This window comes from Sciurus carolinensis, chromosome 4 (genome assembly GCF_902686445.1).
Source record: "Sciurus carolinensis chromosome 4, mSciCar1.2, whole genome shotgun sequence".
In the NCBI taxonomy this organism is placed as follows: Eukaryota; Metazoa; Chordata; class Mammalia; order Rodentia; family Sciuridae; genus Sciurus; species Sciurus carolinensis.
The window spans coordinates 25928527-25954730 of NC_062216.1; positions in this window are offsets into that span (position 1 = coordinate 25928527).

Below are 26204 nucleotides of genomic sequence, written 5' to 3' on the forward strand. Positions count from 1 at the left end.
TTCTACAAAAACAGAAGTTTATTATTCACTATTCCAATAACATTCTGGGGACTATTAGGCTCTTTGTGACAATTTCTCTGTGTACAGTTTTTTTCTTGCATCTATTATATGGTCTACACTAACCCAAGAGCTTGCATTGTGCTTTATTATTGGTGAGATATTACATGCTAATTTATTTTTTTAATGTTTAGCTCTTTTATTCTCCATGTTTGCATTACAGAATGTTGCCTATGGCTATTTGATTACACATCTCTTTTAATCATTCCCATAGCAAAGTAGAATGCACATATTCTTAAACTAAAACTTTGACTTGAAAAGGTGGGTATTTTAAATGGACCATGTTTAGGTATTTTTAAATTCTATGAATTTTATTTATTTTTAGTTCATTAAAATCATAAACCCAAAATACGAACTCTGAGTTGCATCATACAGAGCCCAGGCAATAAGAGATAATCGGGAAATGTGTAGCCTTACTCCGTAGGTGAATATAAATCACTGGAAAGTAGACAAAACTCTAGTCTTTGCTTCAAAACTTTATTTTTGTGTGTGATTTTTGATCCTGCTAGCTGGAGATGCTAAGGCTAATAGTGTTATTTTCTAAAGCATGTGTGTGTATCTGAAAGTGCTATTACATGAATCTGTGCCGCTTTGTCTCCACCATTCCTGGGGTGGATTCCATTATCTGCAGCTCTATTGCCTTATGGATAACACCTTGCTTCTCTTTGGACAGAATCTATTTCTAATTGTTTGCTCACCGCAGTGCTTTGTAGGTTTCTTTTGCCTATGACTACATTTCATTGCCCCCAAAGGGGGGCTTCTGGGCTCTTGAAAGATTTCTTCAACCCACCTTCTGTTCTGCTCTCCCTCACTCGCTTTTTGGGAAGCATTTACCTCGATATCCTGGTGTTTTGTTCTGTTGACTCTCATCATGTGGCTTTCACTGTGAAGCTAATTTGCAGTGATCATTTTTGAAGCTTTGGGTTTGAATGCACTATCTTAAGATGTATGTCTCAAACAAGAATTGGACTGAAAATACTTGTTTTTATTAATGATTTTTATGTAATGTAAAAATAAATATGATGGAAAGGGTGACTGTGTATTCCTATTTATATCTTACAAGTTAATCTATAATGTGTCAAAAAGTTTGTTTTAATTGTAGTAGATTTTTTTCCTGAGATGATCATGTATAGTAAGTGGTTAAAAGTAGACTTGTTCATATATATGTATATTTATATATGTATATATATATATTTGCTCATATATGGAACAATTATATAAAAATCAAAGCAATTTGGTTTTTACCTACTATCAAACATTTACATGTGAGCAAAGGAGAATGAAAAGGCATCTGTGAATAAAATAATTAAAACTAAAAATAGAAGATAACAGTGTTTCCAAGATTTAGAACAAAGAACTAGACTAAAAAAGCCAAAGATCATGGATAAAGTACTACGAATGATCACAATCTTATCATAAATTCTACTAAGAGTCAAATAGAAGTCTCCACTTTCACATACACAATATTCCACACCTGTGTTTAGATAGATTTCACAAAGTAGCTAAAACTCATTGGAGAGATCGGGAAAGGCAAAATCAACACAAAATGCATGGTAAGAAGAACGGAACCATGGAGGATCTGATGATTTCCTGACCATCCCCTCACTTGCCAGAGGAGCTCTTCTTTACCATATGGATACCAGTGTAACAGTTCTGTCAATCACTGTTTGGTGCACCTGAGGAAGAAGATAACGTCTTAAAGTAGTCCAACCTTGCTGAGCGCCCTTGCGCACACCTGTAATTCCAGCAGCTTGGGAGGCTGAGGCAGGAGGATCAAGAGTTCAAAGTCAGCCTCAGCAAAAGTGAGGCACGAAGCAACTCAGTGAGACCTTGTATCTAAATAAAATACAAGTTAGCACTGGGGATGTGGGTTCAAGGGTCAAATGCCCCTGAGTTCAATCCCGGGTACCCACTCCCCCAAAAAACGGTAGTCCAACATTGAGTGAGGAATTTGATTTCAAATATCACTGTCCTTTTCTTCATTCCTAAGTCCTTCCCCTGGAACTCCATCACCTTTTACTGATAAACATGTTTTCATTTTAATGAAGCATATAAGTATTTTGTATTTTCTACATCTTTAGGTAGCTGTGTTTCATTTGGCCACTATTTTAATCCACATACATTGAATAAGATGATTAAACATAAAGTTAACCTTTAAACATCAGCTAATTAGCAATATCATTTACTTTTATCACCACCCATGTATTTATCTCATCTGGGATACACACAAATTTATGATGACAAAATTGTCTTCCAATTAATTTGAGAATGGTTCTATTTTTAATCAGAGTTGATATTTATGACTGTATAGGTTAAATAATGACACTATACCATACATAACTTACTCCAGTTACAATTAATTTACATTTGTTCTGTTTTGTCAAAGTAATTGCCGCAAACCACATGTTAATTATAATACAATAATTAACTGTTTTTACATAAAATTCAACATTATTTCCCTACAACTTAATAATTTTTCCTCAATTATGTTGCCATATTCTTTCTCACTAATGTATTCAGATTAATCATGCAGATTTAAGACAAGTCCAACAACAGACTCTAATTATATTTGTTCAATAACTGTTTTAATATTTTTAGCTAATTTAGGTGATTTATAAGATAAACCTAGCATATAACTTCAATTTATTTCCCCCATCTTTTTTTTTTAACTCTTAAACTCTTCCATTTAACAAACAAACATCAGATAAACTATATAATGCACAGGGTCTTAAGTAGAATAATGAGACATGTAAATAACCATAATTTCAGTTTTGTATAGATCTTTTTCTCTTGTTTAGAATATGGATTTTTCTCAATGCAGGATTTTTTTTTTAATTTGAAGTTAAACTACATTAGTAACATGCAATTAAATCAGGTATTTGTGACACATACTCACAACATATAGTTCTTAGTTTTTGTTTCTTAACAGGGCTAAAATACCATGTGTTCACAATCCATAGACCCAAATAAATTTCATTTGATAAAAGTTAATACTATGTTTTATCTGATTCTGAATTCATCTGTAATTTAGTTTATATGCTTTATATTTTTTTATTCTGAGGATATTAAAAATGTAATATCTCACAAATCCTATTATAAATAGTTGTTTATATATTCAAAGTTCATAAAAATATGTTGTTACTAATCTTTGCTGTTTGTTTATTTGCTAATATTTGTCAATATTGTAGGACTTTGGCATTAGGAGATTGTAGATTTAAATCCTGTTGAAGTCATGCCACTACCTGCTTTACCATAAATGCTCTTATTAATTCCTGTGCACCCTAATTTGCCTCTATGTGTTAACCCACAGGTCAAGGCTGATTCAGAAATCATAGGGTTTGCCTAAGCACTAAGACTCAGAGAACACATGGAGATTTGGGCTTTCTTGAGAAACCTGAATTTCTCAAGCACTGATTTCTAAGGGTCTCTTTTTCTCTTGTCAGTCTTTTCCCTGTCTAGTCTAGGGAGGGAAGAGTCACAAGGCTGCAAATGACCCATTCCTCCCCAATGTAATAAAAGCAACAAACAGATTTAAAATATTCTCTTGTTTTCACATATTTTATTAAACTACTTCTTCACTGTGTTTATAGTTAGGCTTTTCAGAAAAATTATGTACATGTGCTGTCACAAAATTGCACTCCAGTAATTCTTTAGCTCCCAAAAAAATGACTTTTATAGGACCTTCCCCTTCCCTCACTTCCCAAGAACTTCCTGAATCATTAGAGATGTTAAGTTTTGCTACTAGTACTAGAGGATTTTTTTCTTTAACTTCTGTGACTGTGAAACTGCATTCTCCTTATATTCTTAGACTTTCGATTTTTCTTTTTTTTAATCTCATTTTACCTCTTCTTTCTTTTCAACGAAGGTCTACCTGCTAGAGAATGTCAAAGTTCAGTCTGGGTCTTTTCACTTCTCATTCTGCCTTCTCTTTATAAAATGTCTTTATTCTTTCCTAGGGTTTTAAATACTATGCCAATAATTCCTAACTTTATTTGACTATTACCTTTCCTGTGAAATTTCAACTTTATTCCACCAGCATATGCCCAACATTGAAGTCAGTGTAATTGTATGGACTAGAATTGTAAAACTTATTCTTGTTAATTTCCTACAATAGCTTATATGCAATCAAACACATGACCATTCTATTTCCAAAACTATTTATTTGTCTCTGACCCAACTTCCCCAAACTATTCTTTCATTTTCAAAGACTACTGACGGTTTCCTTTTCTTCTCTTTTCTGTTTCCCCCCGCCCCGCATTGTTGAGGGGTTACTGGGAATTGAACTCAGGGGCCCTCAACTGCTGAACCACATCTCCAGCCCTTTTTTGCATTGTATTTAGAGACAGTCTCACTGAGTTGCTTAGCATTTCACCATTGCTTAGACTGACTTTAAACTCTCGATCCTCCTGCCTCTGCCTCCCAAGCCACTGGATTACAGGTGTGCACCACTACATCTGGCTGGCAGTTTCCTTTTCTAGTAAAAAGATTAAATTAGAAAATTAAAAATAAGATCTGCAGCGTTCCCCTTTTCTTGAATATATTTAAAACCAAAATCCATTAATTTATCAAGACAAGTCTTAATAATTTAATACTCACCCATTATTCATTTTTCTCCACATATTAATGATACTTCTTCTTCTTTCATTTCCACCAAATCAAAAAGCTCTTTTCTGATCTCCTTGTCTCATAGTTACTTGTCAAGACCTCATATCATGTTTGTCTTTCAAGTTATACACACACATATTCACAAATGTAATCTCAGAGAAAATTTTCCTGAATCTGTAATCTAATTGGGTCCTTCTGTTATTACAGACATCAATATTTAGACTTTCCCTCATAATGCTGATCACATTTTGTGTGAATGCATGCAACTGGGATTTATTTTTGTAGTGCTAATCCCCCTACCTACATAATAGGCTACCTAAGTCACCATAGGGTGTTGGTGACCATTTTTTGTTGTTGTCTTTGTTTTCTAAAATGTGGTGCATATATATATAGAAGCCTCAGATTCTGATCTTACAAAAGGAGAGAATAACACTTGAAATTATGTATTTAAGTCCTTAATGAGACTGATACATCATGAACCTTTATTAAACTGTAAATACAATGAGAAACCATTTAATGCTAAGATAGTCATTATTTTAAGAACAGAGTCAATTATTTCAAAATTGTTAAAACATGGGTTAAGGCCAGTGTGCCAGCAGTCAGAGTTCAACTTTGCTAATTTTTGCAGATCTTTTGTAAGAAAATTACTTTGCTTCTCTGCCTCAATTCCTTCACTTCTAATAAGAACAGAATGAGTTAATATAATTTAGAGCAGGTAGTATAGGGCATAGCACATTTATAGGGAACACTCAAAGAAAGCTGACTTTTATTATAATTGATGTTTATTTTTTTCCTACTTTAACAAATATATGTAGGTTCTTTAAGAATATTATCTGCTCTAAACTGATGTCTATAAACTTTCCATTTACTTTCTACATTTTTACTTACTTTCTACATTTTTACTTACTTTTTTCTTTTAAAAAGTTTTTCCAGTCATGAAAATGATTTAGCTAACTTTTCCTGCACAGTCTTTCTCAAGTTTTTTGCTAACACTTTTCTGCAGTGAGATTCCCAAAGTGAATTATGACTTCATTTTATTCTCTTTCAAAATGTCATTGTTTGGCTCAGCAAAATGTCTCTGGTCCTTCTTTCAGCACTTTGAAATCTCTAGTACTTAAATCTTTTTACAGCTCCAGGATTTTAATCATGTCAACTCATTTTGAAATCTCCCTCCTTGTCTGAAAATATCTCACAAAATTACAACCCAAGTTACTGAACTTGCATTAGTCTCCTGGCTTTGAGCCTACTTTCCTAGCCCATGTTCAACCCACACAACGTCTTGAATTCCACGAGGTATCCATTCGACAGGAACCTTTGTCTTCTTCTCTCAGTCCTTAACGATTCCAAGCTTCAGCCAAGGCTGAAAATCACACTAAGTTTGCTTTTTCAAAACATTTTTGTACCCTCTATTTCTGTTAGGCCTAGAATACTGAAATTAACATCCCCTCCCCAAAATTTTTGGCTCTCTTTGGTTTTTAGAACAGTAATTAACCTTCAAATCCACATAATAGGAAGGTTATTCAAGTGGAAATGTGATTTTAATTGACCCAAATATCTTTAATATCTGTTGATAAATCAAATTTTGAGATTATAGCCAATCTTTACTAAGACAAAATATATTATGAGTAGGTAATTCAATGAGTACAAAGAATATTTATATTGCAAATATCATATTATATTATATGTAATATATCTATTTACCTTTAAGGACAGTATCTTACTTTTAGGTACTTGCCAAGATCTCATATCAAAAATCTTTTGTGCTCTGAAGACAAAAGTTACATAGTAATTATTCAAATGAAGATGATACTACTACTATTAATTATTACAGCTCTTCAATTCCTCGAGTGTTTACTCCCGTTTGAACCTGAGTGCCTGGCTCCTTAATTTACAAATAAATATACCTCCACTTATTTTTTAGGATGTTAAAACAATAATAAACTTGCTATGTCACAAAAGAAGGAACTAATATCAGCTTGGTTTATTTATACAATTTAAAAATGAATAAAGTCAAAAAGCACATTTTAAAAATATTGTCTTTTTTGATGTCAAACATTGTGGTAGGCAGATCACCCCAAAAGAAGTGATGTTCTCCAAAACCTGTGAATATTTTATATTACATGAAAAAAGGATATTATGTTTGACTTATGGAATTGAACTTACTAATCAGTTTATGTACAGTTAATGGATCATTGTAGGTTATTTAGGTAAGCCTAGTGTAATTAAATGGGCCCTTAATTGTGGAAGAGGGAGCCACAAGGAAAAGTGAGAGTAATTCCATGTGAGAAAAACTCATGAAAATGAAGGGGTCAGCAGCCAATAATTCAGGCTTCCTGGAGAAGACAAGGAAATGGACCATACCCTAGTGTCCCAGAAAGAGCACAGTCCCTGCCAATAACTTCATTTAAAGATTTATGTTCTGTAGAGACATGAAACAATGAATTTGTATTGTGTAAGAAACCAGGTTTTTGGTAATTTATTACAAATCAATGGGAAATTACTTAAAGATTTTAAAGTATTTGTATTCTTTGATTAACAAGACATATACTGTTCTTAAATTTTATTTTTTGCAGTGCTATAGATTCCACCCAGCGCCTTGGGCATGCTAGGCAAGCACTATGCCTTTGAATTAAAGTCCCAGCCCCAAGATGCATTTTTAAACTGCATGTACTTGATAAATGATTGAATCCAACACTTCTTTTGTCAGGTGAGAAATATGAAGAAGAAAGATCTGAAATTATTTAGCACCAACATCTTATGAAGGTTCCTATTGACTTTTTAGTTGAATTGTAAACAAAACATCCTAAGAGTGTCTCTGCTCTTTCTAGACCTACTTTTGGGCATAGAGTTAGAGTTATTGGAATAGTCTTTGCTCCAGATCCAGGATTTGCTGCCTTTTGGTTTTTTTCTTGGCACCAGGGATTGAACCCAAGGGTGCTTAACATCCTCGGCCCTTTTTAATTTTAATTTTTATTATTTATTTATTTATTTATTTTAAAATTTTGAAACAGGGGTCTCACTGACTTTCTTACAATCTCACTAAATCACTGAGACTGGCTTCGAAACTGCAATCCTCCTGTCTCAGCCTTCCAAGCCACTGGGATTACAGATGAGAACCACCACACCAGACTGATCTGCTGCCTTTTGATCTGCAGTATCTCTCTTATGTTAACAAAACACATCAACACATCATAATGACTTATTAGGCAATGGATACCTTTTTTAAAAATAGTTTCTCTGCTTAAATGTACTGTATGCACTGATAAGTTATATGTAATATATTTAAATAGAGAAAATGTGTTTTAGGATTTCAACTGCTTCTTCTTCTCCCAACACATTTTTAATATTCTAATGACAAGGTTTTTATTTGTGTTGTGGGAAAGCTACTGGCAGCATTAAAAGTTGGTAGACCTGGTGATTTTTAAAAGTAATGATAAAAATTATAATAGTTAACATTTTTCTTTTCTTTTTCCTATTGATTCTTTTTAGTTATACATGACACTAGAGTCCATTTTGACATAATTATACAAGAATGGATATATCTTATGCTAATTAGGGCTACAGTCTTGGAGATGTACACAATGGTGGTGTGTTCATACATGTATATAGGAAAGTTATATCAGATTTTTTCCACTGTCTTTCCTATTCCAGATCCACCAACTAACAGCAAATGTCATTAAAGTCATTCTTCTTTAGAGCTTAGTAATATTTTATTAGGTATATAAACCAGAATTTCTTTATCCATTCATCTGTTGATGGGCATCTAGGTAACACTTTTTGGCCATTGTCTGTGTGTCGGGTACTGTCTCATGTACTTTATGTGTTATTCATTCTTATTCTTAAAACATTCTTGTGATGTAATAATAACCACTTTATAGATGAAGAAATAAAGACATGGAACGAAATGATTAGTAACTGGTCAAAAGTCACACAAATCAAAGCAACACTGTCAAATTTAAGCATGGACTATCTTTTTCTAAAGTTTGGTGTGTGTGTGCATGTGTGTTTGTGTGTGTGAGTTGACTTCTTAACTGTATTCTATATTTTTTAACTAGTTAAGATATTAATAAAATTGGATGCATGTTGTCAATGTTACCCCTGTTTGATTTTACATTAAATTTATATATAGAAATTTACCAAGAAAAATTTCTGGCTAGTAATAACAAATTTAGAACTCGGAGCATACACAAATGATATTTGTTGAAATTTTTGAAATAAAAATTTAATGTCTCTTGTAACTATACCATTCAAAAAACATTGTGAATATGATCAGTGTTATAATGTGTATGCTTTTTTTTCTCACATTATGTTGTGATAAATACTAGCACTTTACTTTTCTTGCTTCATTTTAAAATAGTATATAAATTCTTTTATAACATGGGAAACTATTCATGCAAATAGGTTAGAGAGAGAATAGCATAATGTAATTGCAACACATTATATACCAGTTTTCAAGGAAGTGTGCTCCCTTTTCAGAGAAAACTGGAACTTCGAACCACAATATATTAAATCTCCTAAGTAGCTTCTAAAATAATAGGCTCAAAAAATGGAATGGAATGAATGATACTAGCAAGCGGGGCAGTCAGTTTCTGTTTCCAGAAGGAGTTCTTGTCAGTGGAAAGGAAAGGTAGAGTTTGTCACCGTGCTGCACGTGGAATAGAGCCTCATGGCCCTAAATTTCATGATCTCTGACGTTTTTTTAGCATGAGTGTATTCTGATTTTAACTCTTTCTAATGACAGACATTTACTAAGCTCAAACTCATAGAAGTAGTAAATAAAATCCTCAGGCATATGACTGAGGGCTGATTTTATTAGCCAAAGTTGGGTTTGGTGGCAGCAATGATCTCTTTGGTGATACCAAGGTACAGGGATGTGTCTCTTGTTAGGCACCTTTCCTCTTGGTGACAATTTCTGAACATTTTCTCACTTTGGAAAAAATCCATGAAACAACTTGAGGTGGGACAAGAAGATCTTTTGAAAGGAAAATAGCTAATAGTGGAAAATCTATTCCAAACAAAGCTCATCAATGCAAGTTTACCCCTTCTTCCCCAGGTTTATTCTACACTCAAACACTATATTTGGATTCAGGAAAAAAAAAATTTTGGATTTGTTTCCTAGATATTGACCAAAAATATTTGCTTTTTGGAATTTATTTCTATGAATAAATTCCTAAAAGTTTACAAATAATGGTAAGTCACCTATTTTTTGCACATTTTGTGTTAGTTCCTCTCTTTGATACCATGATGGATCGGAGGTGTCTACACATACTTAGCACTTGAATGTTTTCTTTTCATCTTTAATTCATCAGCTTTACAGTTAAAAGTACTGTGTATGTACAATGCTGAAGTTCTTGAAACAAGATCCCTAGTAAAAATTAGATTTTCCTAACTTGAAATGTATTTCTTCCCTAAATGTTGGAAATGACCTCTCTCTGCTCTTTAAGGAAACTTGCTTCTGTTTAAGAAACCTAAACTTGAGTAGTACTTTTAATTTGCCTGATGCAAGAGTCAACAAGAGGGATACCAGGGGCAGTTTAGAGGATTAAATCAATAACTATGATAAAGAAAGACTTTCAGACACAACAATGCATATTAATGTTTTTACTTTAACTTTCATTAAGTTATTCCATTTTCAATTCCTTTTTGCTTTCTTTAAAATTTAATGTTAAATGTATAGTTACACAATGAAAATATAATCAAATACTGAACAGAATCTGCCTCAAGAAAAATAGCTGTGAACATTTTTCACAGTTCAGTTTGTGCTTTTCATTTGTGATTTTGGCAAATTTGATGTGTATTTTTCAGACTAATCTTGATTATCGATTAATACTGAACTAGTTTCAGGCAAGTGTCATAGTAGGTTTGAAGATTTCTAGTTCACAGAGGATCGGGGTACCATTTTCTGCTTGCCATTCATGACCATTTTACTAGAAATTATTTACGTTTTCTAAAGCATGGTTCAGTCACTGAGAGCTGAAATGACAATGTTCACTGTCCAGAACCTTATGGAGAATGACATCACTCAGATCAGCAGTGAACTTAAATAATACTATATGTGCATACAAGCTAAAACATTGTAATACACTGAAAATGAGGGAAAACATGAAGATATCCTTAATCATACCTCTACAGTGGGGAACTGCCACCCAGCATACTACATGTGATATGTGATAGACTGAAGTTTACAACAATTTTTCTCCTTATCCCTAGGATTGTCAGGAACATTTTCTGGGATATAAGAACCCTATTTTTGTACCTTAAACTACAACATGATGGAATTAATTCATTAAAACATGACATAAAGACAAAGACACATATATATTACAGATAAACAGATACAATACATATCATACATGTTCGTATTTGCCATTCAAATAATAAATGTTCAAAAGGAGACAACAATATTTCAGAAAAAAATGATAATTTTAAAAACAATGCTTTTGTGAGAAGTTCTTTTCAGATTTAAGAGAAAAGTAAAGATTTGAAAAATTTACTGAAAATGAACATAGATTTAGATACAAGTTTGTAAAATAGTGTTATATCCAATGAAACATAGAGTTGTTTCTTTGACAGGATGAACAACATTGACAAACCCTTAAACCAAACTAATGAAAAGAAAGAGAATACCCAAATAACAAAATTAGAGCTTAAAAAGAGGGTATCACCACAGACACTACTGAAATACAAAGGATTACTTCAAACAATTTTGAAAATTTATAATAAGCTAGAAAATCTCAAAGATACCGATGAATTCATGGAGACATATGACCTACCTCAATTTAATTATAAGGATATGGAGAACTTAAGTAGACAAATATCAAGTAATGAGATTGAGGCAACTATTAAAAGCATACCAACAAATAAAAGGCTGGGATTAAATGGATTCTCACCTTGGTTCTGCCAGATCTTTACAGAAAAACTACTATTATTATTCAAGGAATTATCAAATTATACAATGAAATAAAAAAGGAGGGATTACTGCCAAGTTCATTCTATAAAGCTAGTATCACTCTGATATATAAAAAAACCAGACAAAGACACATCAAGGAAAGAAAACTTCAGAGCAACATCTTTGAGGGACAAAATTCTTAATACATCATTAACAAAATTCATTCAAAAACACATTAAGAACTGTGATCAAGCACAAGGCCCTGGGTTCGATCCCCAGCACCTCCCTCCAAAAAAAAAGAACTGTGATCAAGTGTACCATGGTCAAGTAGGTTTCATCCCAGGGATGCAAGTTTCCGTCAGTGTATACAAATCAATAAATGCAACTCATGAATAAGAACAATAATCACTGATCATCTCAATAGATTGTGGGAAAAGCATTTGACAAACTTCTGAACTCAATCATTTTCAAAGCACTAGAAAAACTAGTAACAAAAGGAACTCACCTCAATATTCACAGGCTGCATATGACAAACCCAAGGTCAACATCATTCTTAATGAAGAGATACTGAAAGCCCTTTCTCCAAAATCAGAATCAAGACAAAGATGTCGACTCTCACTGTTCCTATTCAACATAGTCCTTGAAACTCTAGCCAGGATAATTAGGCAAAAGAAGGAAATTAAAGGAATACAAAGAAAAGAATTTGTCAAAATATCTTTGTTTGCCAATGACATTACCCTACATTTAGAAGACCAGAAACTTTTAGAGATGATAACTTTAGTAAAGTAACAGGATACAAAATCAACATATATAATTCAATCACTTTCCTAGAGTCTAATAATGAATCTGCTGAAAAATAAACTAGGAAAGCTATGTCATTTATAATAATCTCAAAAAATCAAATAATATGCTTGGGAATGATTTCTAATGAAGAAGGTGAATGATGTTTATAATGAAAAGTAAAGAGAACTGAAGAAAGGAATTGAAGAAGACCTCAAAAGATGGAAAGACCTCTCACATTCTTGGATAGGCAGAATTCATATTTTCACAATGGTCATATTATCAAACACAGTATGTAGATTCAATATGATCACCATCAAAATATCAGTAACATTCCTTACTAAAGTAGGGAAAAAAGTTCCAAATGTCATTTGAAAAAATAGAAGACCCAGAATTCACAAAGCAATCCTGAGGAAGAGAATAATGCTGGAGGCATTACAGTACTGGACCTCAAATTATACTATAGAACTAAAGTAACAAAGAACATAATACTGGCACCAAAAAAGACATGAAGACTAATGGAATAGAATATAAGACACAGAGACAAACACATAAAGTCTTCTGATACTTGACAAAGGTGCCAAAATTATACTTCAGAGAAAAGATAGTCTTTTTAACAAATGATGCCAAAAACTGAATATATGTACATAGAAGAATGAATCTAAAACCTTATCTCTCCAAAGACATAGGAATTAGACCAGAAACTTTGCAACTACTAGAAGACAACAAAGGCTCAACACTCCAACATATTGGTCCAAACATATACTTCCTTAACAAAACACCAAAAATGCAAGAAATAAAACCAAGAATCAATAAGTTATAGGGCATCAAATTGAAAAGCTTCTGCACAGCAAAGGAAACAATTAATAGAAAAAAGAACTACAGACTAGAATATTTTACCACCTATTCTTCAGATAGGGAATTATTATCCAGAACATATTAAAAAGAAAAAAAAAAACTCAAAAATCTTAACACATACACAAACACACACACACACACACACACACACACACAATTTTAAAAACCCTGTTAATAAGTGAGCAAAAAATAGACACTTCTCAAAAGAAAAAATGCAAATGACCAAAAGATACATGAAAAAAATATTCAACATCAGGGAAATGTAAATTAAAACTACATTGAGCTCAGCATAATGATGCATATCTGTAATCCCAGAGGCTTGAGAAGCTGAGGCATAAACTTAACCTCATCAATTCAGTGAGAACCTAAGAATTTAGTGACAATCTGTCTCTAAATAAAATATACAAAAGGACTGTGAATGTGACTCAGGGGTTAAGTATTCCAAGGTTTAATCCCTACTACCAGAAAACAAACAAACAAACAAGCAAACAAAAAAGCAAGCTACACTGATATTTCATTTCGCTCAAGTCAGAAAGACAATTGTCAAGAATACAAAGAATAATAAGTGCTGGTGAAGATGTGGTGAAAAATTAAATATACTGATATGTTGCCGGTGAGACTGCAAATTATCCAATCACTTTGGAAACTAATATGGAGAGTCTTCAAAAAAATTAGGAATGGAACTACCATATGACTGAACTCTCTTAACTCCTTGGCATACATTCAAAATATCTAAAATCAGCATACTACAGTGATGCAGCGACATCAATGTTTATAGCAGCATCATTCACAATGGCTAAGCTATGAAACCAACCTAGGTGACCTTCAACAAATGCATGGAAAAAGAAAATGAAGTATATATACAAAATAGGGTTTTACTCAGCCTTAAGAAGAATGAAATTATGTTTTTGCCAGTAAACGGATGGAACTGAAGAACATCATGTTAAGTGAAATAAGTCAGTCTTAGAAAGTTAAGGATTATTATGGTTTGGTTGTTATAGTAAGGTATTGCCCAAAAGCTCATGTGTGAGACAAGGCGAGAAGTTTTAGACAAGAAATAATTGGGTTATGACAACCTTAACCCAATCAGTGAATTAATCATCTGATGGGGATTATCTGAGTGGTAGCTTAAGGCAGATAGTGCATGGCTTGAGGAGGTGGGTGGCTGGGGTGTGGCTTTGGAGTATATATTTTATAACTGACTGAGCAGTCTCTCTCTCTGCTTTCTGATCATCATGTGAGCTGTTTTTCCTCCACTTTACTCTTCTGGAACAATGTTCATCCTCACCTTCAGCCCTGAGGAATGGAACCTGATGTCTATGATTGAGACCTCTGAAAAACATGAGCCCCCAAATAAACTTTTCCACCTCTAAAATTTTTCCAGTCAGGTCTTTTGGTCAGAGCAGTAAAAATGCTGACTAAAACAAGGGTCAAATGTTTTCTCTCATGTGCAGAAGCTAGAGCAAAAATGAAGAGGGAGGGGAGGAGGAAATGAAGAAGAAGGAGGAGGAGGAGGAAAAGAGGAGGAAGAGAAGTAGGAGAGAAAGAAAAGGGGAGGGTGGGGAATTTCATGAAAATAGAAGAGATATTAGTAGAATAGAGGAAGGGAATTTAGGGGGAGTATGTAGGGCTGGGAAAAGGGAAGAACCTACTGACTTAATCTAATCAGACTATCTTTTGTACATTTATGACTATACCACAGTAAATTTCACCTACATAAACCCACTCATTAAAAACAAGTAAAAGAGTAAAAGTACTGAGTAAAAGAGATACTTTTATCTCTGTTAAGAGACAATTAAAAGGTTATAAGAGGCAAGAGCAGTTTATTTTGTAAGTATAATGATATGATCATTTAATCTAATCACAGGATCAAGCTAGATGAGAATGTGTGGAGTCTTAGAAAAATATTATAATCCAATCGTCTAACATTTTAATATTCAAAGGAAAGATATATTGGAAAATGCAAGTTCTCAATAAAAGAAAAATAATGCATTAATATTATTTGCTGACTTATAAATAAATCAATATTCTATTTTCTCAATATATTGCTCAGTATATGTCTTAGTATATTTTGAACTGATAAAAAATGAAGATTTAGAAGAAAATTTAGAGAATATGCTAATAAGTCTAAAAAGCTGAAGTATTCAATAAAGAAACATGTATTTCACAGTGGAAGAGATTGAGATATTTAACTCCACATATTTGCATGTTTTAGTCGACTTTTTTGCTTCTGTGATCAAACAACCTCACAAGAACAATTTTAAGGATGAAAAGTTCATTCAGGTTTCCAGAGATCTCTGTCCAGTTCCATTCCTTGTGGCTGAAGGTGAGGCAGAACATCAGGGAGGAAAAGTGTTGCAGAGAAAGCTACTCAAGGCATCACACAGGGAAGGAGAGAAAGAGAGAGAATGAGAGAGAGAGAATAAAGAAAGAGAGAGAGAAAGAGAGATCTCTTTAGGGACAAAGGGTACCCTTAGGTACCCAAGGGTACACCCTCAATGAGCCATCTCTTCCAGTCACACCATACTTGCCTATAGTTACCACTCAGTCCTTCTCAAGGGATTAATTCTCTGATTAGATTAAGCCTCTCATCTCACCTTTAAACTTTCTTGCACTATCTTACACATGAGCTTTTGTGGGGCACCTCACATATAAATCATAATACTACGTTAAGGGATCCTTGTGCAATGGAAAACATTTAAGAAAAATAAAGCATCTGCAATTGTAAATAGTTAACAAAGTATTAACATCTTCAAACTAAGCCACATTTCCAATAGCATGATAATTTAGCCTCTAAACCCCCTGCAGAGTTTAAAATAGCTTCTATGAAAATTTCTCAAGAAGGAGAGCATCTCCCTGGTGGATTTTTCTTTTTTTTAATTTTAGAAGTGCCTATTTGTTTTGGATAAAGTTGTCAGTATTACCAAATTAACAGCAAAATCTAGGCACTTAACCCAAGAGAAAATTATATGGAAGTTAAAAGTATTGTTCCTGATTGTTAGGAGACTATGCTCCAACGGGGTGATTCAGTGATCCTGGTCCTCTCTTCTGGGTAGACCCTTTTCTACACTTAGTTTCCACATTGTTAAAGTTCACCTTGCTCTAAGAAGATGGAGAAAAGGTATAAAGAATTTTTCAGGGGTGTTTGGTTTGGCCAAAATTGAGTCATGCATATCACATCTGTTAATATTATGCCCAGTAAAACTTTGCCACATGGCCACAAGACACTGAAAGAATGACCAGGAGCTGTGGTCTACATACCAAGAAAGAACATTCTAAAGATGTTTGCCACAGTGGAATTTGGACAACAGTTGTGAATTGTGACTTCTGAACTCCTTCTTCTCAGTTGTTTCCTTCGTATACCCAACATGGGGGCAATTCAGTTAAGGACAATACTTTCTTTAGCAGAATGTTTTGGCACAGAATTTCACTTTTCTATGATGATACATTTTGGTTACAAATCTTGAAAACAAAAACACTTGTTTTATACTGAGAAAAATATTAAAGTGGAAAACAGGAGCAAAAATTATACTTCCTTTATAATATAATAATGACATTTGGATTCATCTTAATATGTAGTAAAATTTCTTGACATTTTATTACATACATTTTTTAAAACCAAATAGAAAATTTATCATATCTGCATTTCAAAATATTGCTGAATTTAAAAATTTCCTTTTTTCCCTACTACAAAGGGAATGAAGAAGTCCTAGCCACTGAACAAAGACATATCAAATACATAATTTAAATATTCTACATTAACAATAAAAGATACAGAGTTCAGGAAAGGATGATAATGGTGTCAAGATGACACATTATGCTTAAAAAATAGTTATTTAGAAACAAATCAGTTTTTCAACAATCAAATTCATTTCTACTGTAAAGAAAACAAAGCAATTTATATCATAACTCATACTTACTGACAAACAGATTGCAAATTCACTGCTTGGTCTCCAAAAAATCAAAAGAAAATTATAATCAAAGGGAGAAAGTATAAATAAAAGGGAAAGTAGGGATAGAAACTTTCCAATAAGGCTGACTAAATCTCATCTAAAGAAAACAACTCCTTTCAATATCCTGGTGTCTGATTTTTAAGTGCATTAAATTTTAATTATTATAAACAAAACACATTTTCTAGTGTTCAAAGTATTTTATTTAAAACTAAAATCTTCTACTTAAAGGAAAAGAAAAACTAGTCTTTCTTTTAAAGCAAAACTAAATATTTAAGGATAACAAAGTATTGACTCTTTATGGTTATTCATGTATACATTTATATTTATTTATATATACTGGGAATTGAAACTTGAACCCCAGGGTGATCTACTACTGTGATATATCTTCAGTCCTTTTAATATTTATTCTGATATAGGATCTTGCTCAGTTGTTGAGGGTCTTGCTAAATTGCTGAGTCTGGTGCCAAACTTGTGATCCTCCTACCTCAACCACCCTGATACTCAGGATTATAGGCTAGAGTAGTTGTATTTTAAGGTTAATCTACTGTCTGTTAAAATGAATTCTAGAAAACACTCGGGATTTGAAATTACTCAGAAAACATTTGATGTATAGTTCTAAATATGAAAATTGTCTAAATATTCAGAATTCAAATGCTTTGTGGAAGTAAAGCCGTATTTCTCTTTGTGGGTGCTGGCAACACAGGGACATTCAGTTTATAAATCTGAATAAAGCTGTATATTATGTTCACTTTCTCTCTAGTTCTAACTGGGATTCCAGGAAGATGAGAGACGAGAACAGTATGTTTTCTCCATCTATTGCTAATAGAGCAAATAAGCACAAGCACAATGTCTGTGGACAAATGAGGTAGAAGGATGTCCACAACAACCCCAGACTTCAAGGAGTGGTTGTTAAACCAGCTGATGGGGAAGAAGGAGGAAGTCAGGAACACAGTGTCTAAGGAAAGACCAGGAGCCCCCACAGACCCATGATGGCTTCACTAAAACCACAGGCTGCTGATTTGAGAAAAGCAGCTGTCATTGAAGGGTTTGGATGAGGAGTGAGAAGAAGGTACTTTCAATAAGAGGTCTGAAAGAGATGCAGCACATCAGGACCTGGCAACTCTCAAAACAGAACAGAGGAGGCTCCCTTGTAGGACAAGTCCCCAACCTGGAGAGTAACTGATACAAATCAAATAAAAATTGAGCCAGATAATAAAAACAGAAGAACCAAGGAGAAGGTACAGATCAAAGATGGGGAGAGAAAGAGAACCAGGATTTCACAGAAAGCAAGCTTAGCATTGCTGAACACTATCCTCAAGCATCAGAAGAACAACTCTGGGAAGACAGGAGAGTTTTTCTGAATTTGACCACATTATAAAGATCATTAAAACTACATGAAAAATGAGAAAGAGAACAGTATAAATATCAAACTTGGGTGAAATTATTATAAGAATAAAGAGAATAAAGAATATGATAATATCCTTACAGACAAGGAAAGCATGCTAGAAAGATAGACAACACAATCAAAATTATAAGCTATATCAAAATTAAGTATAAGATATTAACAAAATAACACAAAAACAACATAATACAGCATAGAAAGCTCAAAATCAAAGCCACAGAACTCAAGAAATAATTGGAAATAATTAAAAAAATTCAGAATTAAATAAGTGAATGAAACAAAATAACGACATTATCAAAAACAAAATAATTCCTTAAAAACAGAAGGGGAAAGAATAAATAAAAGAAAGGGGAGACATTTAAAAGAATATTAAAATATAAAAATTGATAAAAGTTAAGAGGAAAATATCAAGATTACAGAGAGATGATAAAGACTCCTGAAGAAGAAAACCAAACCAAGAAAAATATAATTCACACTAAAACTTATAAAAGAAATTTAAATAAAAAACAAAAACCCCAAAAACTAAATACTGAGAAAGATCACTGTGTGCTTGGTAAGGGTGACTTAAAGGGACCAACATCAAGACATTATTCACATAACGTTACCAACCCTTTAAAAAAGGAAAGACAGAATGTTTTGGGAGCACCTAGGAAATAGGTGCATGTGACTTGAAAGAATTTGATTATCTTCACACTTTTTGAAAACATGACGGAAGTCCTTCAGAGTTATCAATGAAAGCTATGTTTCTCCATAAGCTAAACAAAAATAAAATTCAAAGTTTAGTGCAGAGATTATGGCGTACAGATATGAAATTTACTATAATAATGAAAATTTGAGAAAGCTATAAGAATACAATGTTTAACTATTAGTTGATGAAACAGAATAAACTGACTTGTGTTTATTTTTTATCTTATTTCATAGTAGTTTCAATTAGGTACCAATAATTAGTTACCCTTAAAATATGTCTTATTGTATCTCCACAAAGAAAAAAACATGAATGATTACATCATTTCCAAAAGGAAGCACAGCTTAGAGAATCAATGCTATTTCCTTGTCCTCTAATTTAGCAATATCTAAAACTACACCAATATGCCAAGTTAATGCATACTTTGATATGTTTTACATAATACATAGAAAGCAGACAGCTCAATATGTGTTAAATAATATGGTATATATTGTTTTCAAAAGTGCTACAACTAATCAATTTCATCCAAGATACCTCAAAGTACTCACTAAACAATCAATGTTTAAGAGTTCTGGGATTAAAATATGCTGTCAGTATGGTTTTAATGAAAGAAAATAGGAAGTTTGCAGAGGTAACATAAGCTTTCCAAAAGCATTCATCAATTTAGAGACTGAAGACCCAACACTTTTATGTAACTCTCCATGAAGGATACAAATAAGTAAGATTATTTTTCTAATAGTCAAACAGATTCCTGCTAGAATCACATGCAAATATATTAATTAATTTCTAGGGAAACCATTAAACTAGATAAAGAGAGAAAAATAGAACAAATAAGAGAAATTACTTCTGAATATTGTAAAGTTTGGAAACACGTTATCAAGTATTTAGTCCCAGGGAGTTTAACATTTCAGCATTATAACCTGGAGTTAAGTCTGACACTACATGTCACACAAGGCAAGTATAGGAAATCGTTTTCAAGTAAGAAACAGTTGAATTCCTAGGAAATGTTTTCTCTGGTACTTACAATATGTTTAGTTTACATGAAAGAATAATGATGTCCCTCAAGCTATAAGATTAAAAATTATCCTCCATTTCCTAGATTTCATACGAATATATTAGACTTAAATATGGTCTGGAACATAGGTAATAGCATCAGAATGATTTTTTAAATCTCCCAAAATTTCTCATTTAGCATAACAATACTGAAATAGTTGATTTTATATATCAAACTTCATCTGGTATCTAACAGTCCTCAATCCTCATGAAATATTAGAAACAGTAACACTGTAATAGTAGTTAAACACTGGAGATTGCATACCTCATTTATAAAATGGAACCTGTGATAAGATTATATTTGTGACTTATTAATTATTTAAGAATAATTTCAAATATATTTTTCAACAAACAATGCTAAGACTGTATAATTCTGATGAACAAAGGGCTAGTGTTTGATCAGTATAATTCTTCTGGATGCAATACTCTGTACAAGTAAATTATATTATGAATATTTATAAAAACACATTTAACAAAATGAAGAAAAGAGAAAAAAATGAACTTCAACATGCAATGATCAGTTATAAGATAGTGATATAATAATGAAAATTATTTAAATAGACAATTCCCTGTTTTTTATTTTTTTACTAATTATTTGGAAATCTCTGGAAAAGTTTCGAGTCAACATTAAACCACCCTCAGGTAAATGTGCACATATGATCTATGTGGGAGTATATTTATAGAAAGGATTTGCCATTCATTGCCACACATTTTTATCTCAACATGTTAATATTATATGCAAATATATATATATATATATAATATATAATTATATATCATAATTTAAAATAAACCCACTGTACACTCACACAGTTCACATAGAGAAATCTTTCTCTCTCTCTCTCCCTCTCTCTCTCTCTCTCTCTATATATATATATATATATAGACACACACACACATAGCTTGTTGTCTAATTACAGCCCTGATTTCCACCAATAATAGGAAATAATGAATTACATCAATTTACTTACCTATATTTTATTCACAACACAGATACATACACAAATCTAAAACTATCTAAATACTATTCTTTTAGTCAGCTTTACTGCCACTGTGACCAAAGATCTGACAAGAACAGATTTACAGGGTAAACGTTTATTTCACCCTCACTGTTTCAGAAGTCTTTGTCCACAGACAGGTAGCTCCAATGCTTTGAGCCCAAGGTGATGAAGAACATCATTGCAGAAGAGGGTGAAGGATGAATAAAGGCCGCTCAGAACAAGACTGTCAGGAATTGGAAAGTGACTAAAATTAGCTTCTCAGGGACAATTATGTACTCCAAAGGAATTCCCCCAATGACCTACCTCCTGCATCCACACCCTACCTGCCTATAGTTATCACCCAGTTAATTTATTCAAGTGAATTAATGTTTTGATGAGGTTATGGCTTTCATAACCCAATCATTTCATCTCCAAACTTTCTTGCATTGTCTCTCACATAAGTTTTCAGGGGACACCTCTACATACCTAAACTGTAACTACTATATATAATTTCAATATTCTAAAGATTAATTTTTTAATGCATGTCTTAAATAAGAACCTACAGTTGGTCCCAGATAAGTGTTTCCATGTGCAGATTTCATCATCACTGAAATGGAGAAGTCAAATTCACTTGTTCTGAAAGGAGGTCAATTACATAGTCTTCCCACTCCCACTTGACTGATTAGGCTATGCCTGTAAGACTCCTATTTTGGTATACACAGCTGTTCTTTTTTTTCCTTCTGAAATGTATTCTCCATTGGTAACTTATGATCTAGTCATCAGTGACATCAGCATTAGGACTTCCCAGTTAAACCCATGTATCTCCTTTCTGTAGGACCCCATAGGAATGGGGAAGGAATTGCAGAATATGAAGACACCAGGCTTCCTTCAGTTGTGCCCTGGACTCCAGTACTTTGGTTCAGGTAGATGATATGATAATACAGAATATATCAATATGTTTAGTACGCAAACTCAATTCCTGGGTTGGACAACTGAAGGGAAAAGATTTTGGTTATGCAACAATGGAAATGAGTCTCAATGGAAAATGAAGCCTTAAAAACCTGATAGTCTGGGTAACTATATGCAGACAATCATCACCCAGGTAATTGGGTAAGAACATCTTCAGTCTCAGGAAGTTTATGAAATAAAAAGAGAGTGGAAACATTAATCTTTTCTCACTCCTATAGAAACATTTGCTGTGTCAAAACACTCTGAAATGAGTCAAAATAGCTGTGCTAAAAGGAGACAAAATAAGTGATAAGGGGTGACCTAACAGCACTTGATAATCAGCTGATGATGGAACAGGGTAGTATTTGTTGTATGCCAACCCCTCTTGCTATGTGTATATTTACAATTTGAGGAAGGTAAAAACCATGCTGGAAAGGATTTATGCTCAGGCAGCATGTTTATCATCTGTATACCTATAGTTTCTCTAGACTAATTTTATTTTATTTTTTGGTTGGCTCAATCCAGATACTTTGGTTCCTCTTTGAGGACCACATCTCAGGGAAACCCAGTCATCTTCCTGGATCCCCTCCTAACTCTTATAAAGTGCTATTTTAATATACAGGGGAGCTCAGAGAACAAAACACACTTATATGGTTGTTCTGGAGCCCCATTTAACACACCTCCAACTCAAATGTTGGGTCAGACAATGGTAATATCAGAGATTTAATATGCTTTATCTGTTGTTTTGGTGGCCAAGTGATGGTCATGGGGTGGAATGTTGGGAAATCTGTCATGTGTACACTCTTGTGACCCTTGCTAAGCTATTTAAGAAAAATCTTCATGTCTCAAATACTTTCTTACCAAGAAATATATGGCACTCACAATCTGTACTGCGCAATTGTCTTGTCTACCTGTGTTAGGCAACTTTTCATCACTGTAATCAAAATACCTGACATGAACAAGTTAGAGGGGAAAAGTTTACTTTGGTCTTACAGTTTTGTAGACAAAGTCCTTGATCAGCAGACTCCATTGCTCTAAGTCTGAGGTGAGGCCGAATATCATGGAAGAAGAATATGGTAAAGGAAAGCCGTTCAGCTCATGGATATAAAGAAAAAGAGACAGACAGGGAGGAACCAAGAATAACAATCCCCAAGGACATGCTCCCAGTGAGCTACTTCCTCCAGCCACACACTTTCCAAATAAAGTTACCACCCAGAAATTCATTCAAATTTTTAATTTATTGAATGAATTAATTTACTGATATGGTTACCGCTTTCATTATTGTTTAAAAACTCCACCTCTGAAGCTTGTTGTATTGGGGACCATGCATCAAAGCATGAGCTTTTTCTATTCTGGACTCAATGTGTGCTCCTTTATCTGCCTAATATGGTTATATCATAAAGTGCTTCGCCAACTGCACTACTAAATCAATTCCCAGCATTGAGTAAAAGGGTGTTTTACCTACACAACTTGGGAGATGAGTGCAGACCCTCTCCCTAAGTCAGTTGAGCGGTGAGACCTACTTTCCATGAAATTCACAGTGTTTAAGCTGACAATGCTCTGTCTGTTAGTGAAGGACAGTATCATCCCATGAGTCATCTTTCTTGGTGACCCCAATACCTGTGATCCATGACATGGGTTGACAATCTGGAACTGTTGCTCCTGGTGGCAGACATATTTGCTATCTTCCACATAGTGGGACTCCTCCTCTGGAGGTGGCAGGAAGTGTCACTTGCTTAACATGTCAATTTAAACCATAGTCATAGGTTTTCTTCAATGCCTTCATTCTGAGCTTCCTACAGGAGAGGAACTTACATTTTGGTCAAACCTGCTGGTTTCTGCAAATATACTGGCAGCCCTATTCCACATAGTAGATGAACAGATGATAGAAAACAGATCCAATTAAAATATTCGAAGAGAGCCTCTGTCCTAGTTGAGATAATTTTAATTATACAGGGGCCCCACTGATGAAAACTCTTGATAGAGGACAACCCTGCTATTAATTTTCCAGAGTCTCCTCTATAATGCTCATCAGTCTCTCCCAAGAGATTGTGTCTAACAGCTGCCATCTGAAACTTAGTTTCCCAATAAACACAATGAAAAATACAAACATGGTCTTGAGGTAGATGTGCATAGAAAAGAAAATTACTTTCAAAATGGTGACAGGTTGTATAATTCCTCTGAGTGGCTTGTCTTCAACTTGTGTCAATCAGAATAATTTTGCCTGCAAAGCAGAGTAGAAATCACTTATTTTTATTTTTAAAGAAATAAAAATGAACTATATATGGCTCTAAAATGTTAAAAATTGAAAAAAAATGTGAAAAGTGCTCTATCTCTCAAGGGATCCACTGTGTTTGAAATTCTAACACAGAGATTCTAACCCACTCATCTCTTGTGAGAGAAAATAATCCCAAATCACACAGGTAAACTGTCAGTGCTGTCAAATATCAATGAACAATTCATCATCAATCACCAACATTTTATCTCTCAGGAAAGACTCTGAAAGCTGTCCAAAATATCATTGAATGACCCCAAGGCTACCACAAATACTTAATGAGATCTTCATGGGATCTTTTGAAATTTTGCTTTTAATGTTTAACGCCTTCGTTGTTCACTCTCACCAGACTCCTTTTCAAGACTCTTGTGACTCCACTTTAATAATCTTCTTTATTATTTCAGGGCACAGTGGAAATGAAGACAGACTTTGTACATGATGTATAAAGTGCATATCACCATAGCAACCATACTGTAATTTTGAAAACAGGCATCTTTATAAGAAGCTGGATAACTGTAATGAGAAACAACCACAAATAGGAGGAGAGGTTAGTTTTTAGCTTATTCTGTTTTCCATGACGGCCTTATTGCATATACATTATTAAGTGGCATATCAATTTCTCCCTCTCATTAATAGCAGATTTAATAATAGGTCTGTCCATTGTCTGTGTATTTGTGTAGAAGAATTAGTTCCATTTTTCCGAGAAAACCCTATTAAGGGAACTTGAATCGTTTAAACACAACTCAGTGGGAAATAGATGAAATATTTTTCCCAAGAGAATGTTCAAATTTTAAAGATTAAGGAATGCTTAGTATCATGAAAAAAAAAACAACCAAATTACTTATTAAACTGCTCCCAGCAAAGTAATCCTGTTGTCTCAGTGACTGGAGCTGGCGAGAATAATCTCATAACTAAATCAGACAAGCAATGAGGTATTAAAAAACAGCTGAGGTTCACCTAGGTAACACAAATGTAGATGGAGTAGGATATGAGCAACTTCTTTAGTACTATAAATCTCCAATACAAGTGGAATTCAAGACTTAAATTCGTCATCCATTAAATTAGCAATTATTGCACATTCATGATAAGTTGGGCACCATACACCCCTCAGATTACATAACAATGTAAAGATCAATGACAGCTTAGTCATCTATAGGGAGCTTATGGATTGGTGGAGGAAAAAGCATTAAGCAATAAGATAAATATTATCTCATTGACTTTGTAATAAGTGACATGAAGAAAAATTTCAGAGTATAATGATGACATATCACATTGGTTCCTAATAAATCTAACATTTTTATGTGCATTGATACTAGAATCAAAAGGAAGAATCTATCATTGTTTATACACACACACACACACACACACACACACACACACAAGGAAAATCAATAATTTTAAACTCAGGTCATTTTCTAGATTTCTGATTTATAAATAGTTAACTATAAATTTACCACAAGCTAATCAATTGCTCTAAAATGGATAAAATTTTGGTGAAATGTGTGGCATCATTGTTGTGATTCTTTCCATTTATTTCTGTCATAAATCAATTGCAATAAATGATCCAAATGAAATACTTATATTTACTAACATGCATTCTATCATTTGCATGTCTTTTTTTTTTTTAGCTTTTTTACCTATTTGCAAGGTCCCTCATTCTCTCACATGCAAGTCTTACATATTCTTCAAGATTAATCTGAAATACTGTCTCATACCTGG